The sequence below is a fragment of the Salvelinus sp. IW2-2015 genome, linkage group LG37, assembly GCF_002910315.2.
Source record: "Salvelinus sp. IW2-2015 linkage group LG37, ASM291031v2, whole genome shotgun sequence".
Classification (NCBI taxonomy): domain Eukaryota; kingdom Metazoa; phylum Chordata; class Actinopteri; order Salmoniformes; family Salmonidae; genus Salvelinus; species Salvelinus sp. IW2-2015.
In genome coordinates, this window is record NC_036876.1 from 11,814,381 (window position 1) to 11,818,893 (window position 4,513).

Sequence of the window (4,513 nt, forward strand, 5' to 3'; positions counted from 1 at the left end):
ATTTCTCTACAAGTAGGGTGAGTCAACATGTTTTTTCTACTTGCACATTAATCAGTACCATGGACAGCCACATCATATTTAGCTTACGTTGAATGGACTAAATAGTTTTGGGTATCTTTTAGTTGTCACTGAATTAGACTAAGCATAGGTGATTTGATGACGTTGAAATGGTGCTGGAATAGTGGACGCAGCTCCTGTTTTCTTTGCTAGTTGCGGTAACTCTCCGTGGTTCTAAATCAAGAGTTAATCAAACATGAATTATTATCTCTTAGATGTAAAGTATCCTGTTTAGGGACCTGTGTGGTTCTGGTACCGGTTCCGACTTACATTTTTGCTTATAAATCGATCTGTGGACACTGTATTGAGCGATAGCCCTGGTTCCCACACAGAGTATATTTTCTGAGCCTGTGTGATGTAGGATGTGATATCTGAAACACTTGAGGCTGGAATGTCCCTCTTCCCATTTCATTCGCTCATCCGACTGTCCATCAACACCTGGCTGAACACTAGATCACAGCCACTGACAAAGCACATGCCTGCAATCGTTAAATCGTAGCGCAGAGGAGGGGGTGTTTTCATCATGGTAGCACATTCAGAGAACGATTTATAGCCATTAATCTAAAATAATTAATAGATTTTAGACAAAAAAAAATTCTGTTTGTCATACATGGACATAAACTCAGCAAAAAGAAACGTTTTCAGGACCCTGTCTTTCAAAGATAATTCGTAAAAATCCAAATAACTTTACAGATCTTCATTGGGTTTAAACACTGTTTCCCATGCTTGTTCAATGAACCATAAACAATTAATGAACATGCACCTGTGGAACGATCGTTAAGACACTAACAGCTTACAGACGGTAGGCAATTAAGGTCACAGTTATGAAAACTTAGGACACTAAAGAGGCCTTTCTACTGACTCTGAAAAACACCAAAATAAATATGCCCAGGGTCCCTGCTCATCTGCGTGAACGTGCCTTAGGCATGCTTCAAGGAGGCATGAGGACTGCAGATGTGGCCAGGGCAATAAATTGCAATGTCCGTACTGTGAGACGCCTAAGACAGCGCTACAGGAAGATAGGACGGACAGCTGATCGTCCTCGCAGTGGTAGACCACGTGTAACAACACCTGCACAGGATCGGTACATCCAAACTTCACACTGCGGGACAGGTACGGGATGACAACAACAACTGCCCAAGTTACACCAGGAACGCACAATCCCTCCAACAGTGCTCAGACTGTCCGCAATAGGCTGAGAGAGGCTGGACTGAGGGCTTGTAGGCCTGTTGTAAGGCAGGTCCTCACCAGACATTACCGGCAACAACGTCGCCTATGGGCACAAACCCACCGTCGCTGGACCAGACAGGACTGGCAAAAAGTGCTCTTCACTGACGAGTCGCGGTTTTGTCTCACCAGGGGTGATTGTCGGATTCGCGTTTATCATTGAAGGAATGAGCGTTACACCGAGGCCTATACTCTGGAGCGGGATCGATTTGAGGTGAGGGTCCGTCATGGTCTGGGGCGGGTGGTCACAGCATCATCAGACTGAGCTTGTAGTCATTGCAGGCAATCTCAACGCTGTGCGTTACAGGAAAGACATCCTCCTCCCTCATGTGGTACCCCTTCCGCAGGCTCATCCTGACATGACCCTCCAGCATGACAATGCCACCAGCCATACTGCTCGTTCTGTGCGTAATTTCCTGCAAGACATGAATGTCAGTGTTCTGCCATGGCCAGCGAAAAGCCCCGGTCTCAATCCCATTGAGCACGTCTGGGACCTGTTGGATTGGAGGGTGAGGGCTAGGGCCATTCCCCCCAGAAATGTCCGGGAACTTGCAGGTGCCTTAGTGGAAGAGTAGGGTAACATCTCACAGTAAGAACTGGCAAATCTGGTAGTCCATGAGGAGGAGATGCACTGCAGTACTTAATGCAGCTGGTGGCCACACCAGATACTGACTGTTACTTTTGATTTTGAGCCCCCCTTTTTCAGGGACACATTATTCCATTTCTGTTAGTCACATGTCTGTGGAACTTGTTCAGTTTATGTCTCAGTTGTTGAATCTTGTTATGTTCATACAAATATTTACACATGTTAAGTTTGCTGGTCATAGACCGTTTCGGCAACATGAAAGAGAGGAGGATGGCATTGGCATTTGTGCATGCATTTCTCTACAAGTAGGGTGAGTCAACATGTTTTTTCTACTTGCACATTAATCAGTACCATGGACAGCCACATCATATTTAGCTTACGTTGAATGGACTAAATAGTTTTGGGTATCTTTTAGTTGTCACTGAATTAGACTAAGCATAGGTGATTTGATKACGTTGAAATGGTGCTGGAATAGTGGACGCAGCTCCTGTTTTCTTTGCTAGTTGCGGTAACTCTCCGTGGTTCTAAATCAAGAGTTAATCAAACATGAATTATTATCTCTTAGATGTAAAGTATCCTGTTTAGGGGACCTGTGTGGTTCTGGTACCGGTTCCGACTTACATTTTTGCTTATAAATMGATCTGTGGACACTGTATTGAGCGATAGCCCTGRTTCCCACACAGAGTATATTTTCTGAKMCTGTGTGATGTAGGATGTGATATCTGAAACACTTGAGGCTGGAATGTCCCTCTTCCCATTTCATTCGCTCATCCGACTGTCCATCAACACCTGGCTGAACACTAGATCACAGCCACTGACAAAGCACATGCCTGCAATCGTTAAATCGTAGCGCAGCAGGAGGGGGTGTTTTCATCATGGTAGCACATTCAGAGAACGATTTATAGCCATTAATCTAAAATAATTAATAGATTTTAGACAAAAAACACTTTCTGTTTGTCATACATGGACATAAACTTAGCAAAAAAACAAACGTTTTCAGGACCCTGTCTTTCAAAGATAATTCGTAAAAATCCAAATAACTTTACAGATCTTCATTGGGTTTAAACACTGTTTCCCATGCTTGTTCAATGAACCATAAACAATTAATGAACATGCACCTGTGGAACGATCGTTAAGACACTAACAGCTTACAGACGGTAGGCAATTAAGGTCACAGTTATGAAAACTTAGGACACTAAAGAGGCCTTTCTACTGACTCTTGAAAAACACCAAAATAAATATGCCCAGGGTCCTGCTCATCTGCGTGAACGTGCCTTAGGCATGCTTCAAGGAGGCATGAGGACTGCAGATGTGGCCAGGGCAATAAATTGCAATGTCCGTACTGTGAGACGCCTAAGACAGCGCTACAGGAAGATAGGACGGACAGCTGATCGTCCTCGCAGTGGTAGACCACGTGTAACAACACCTGCACAGGATCGGTACATCCAAACTTCACCACTGCGGGACAGGTACGGGATGACAACAACAACTGCCCAAGTTACACAGGAACGCACAATCCCTCCAACAGTGCTCAGACTGTCCGCAATAGGCTGAGAGAGGCTGGACTGAGGGCTTGTAGGCCTGTTTGTAAGCAGGTCCTCACCAGACATTACCGGCAACAACGTCGCCTATGGGCACAAACCCACCGTCGCTGGACCAGACAGACTGGGCAAAGTGCTCTTCACTGACGAGTCGCGGTTTTGTCTCACCAGGGTGATTGTCGGATTCGCGTTTATCATTGAAGGAATGAGCGTTACACCGAGGCCTATACTCTGGAGCGGGATCGATTTGGAGGTGAGGGTCCGTCATGGTCTGGGGCGGTGTGCACAGCATCATCAGACTGAGCTTGTAGTCATTGCAGGCAATCTCAACGCTAGTGCGTTACAGGAAAGACATCCTCCTCCCTCATGTGGTACCCTTCCCGCAGGCTCATCCTGACATGACCCTCCAGCATGACAATGCCACCAGCCATACTGCTCGTTCTGTGCGTAATTTCCTGCAAGACATGAATGTCAGTGTTCTGCCATGGCCAGCGAAAAGCCCGGGTCTCAATCCCATTGAGCACGTCTGGGACCTGTTGGATTGGAGGGTGAGGGCTAGGGCCATTCCCCCCAGAAATGTCCGGGAACTTGCAGGTGCCTTAGTGGAAGAGTAGGGTAACATCTCACAGTAAGAACTGGCAAATCTGGTAGTCCATGAGGAGGAGATGCACTGCAGTACTTAATGCAGCTGGTGGCCACACCAGATACTGACTGTTACTTTTGATTTTGAGCCCCCCTTTTTCAGGGACACATTATTCCATTTCTGTTAGTCACATGTCTGTGGAACTTGTTCAGTTTATGTCTCAGTTGTTGAATCTTGTTATGTTCATACAAATATTTACACATGTTAAGTTTGCTGAAAATAAACGCAGTKGACAGTGAGAGGACATTTCTTTCTAACTAGGTCTGGAAGCCAAGCTAGATCTCTGTCAGACATTCACAGTGATGGGGGCAGACATTTTCATTAAGAGAGACCTTTAGAAAATATGCACAGTCTCCAACACTAAACATACAAATATGAATTTTACAGTCATAAGGAAGGTGAAATCTTATAGTAAGTTGTTTTATAAYTTGATTATACTATATTTTGAAAGCATATAAG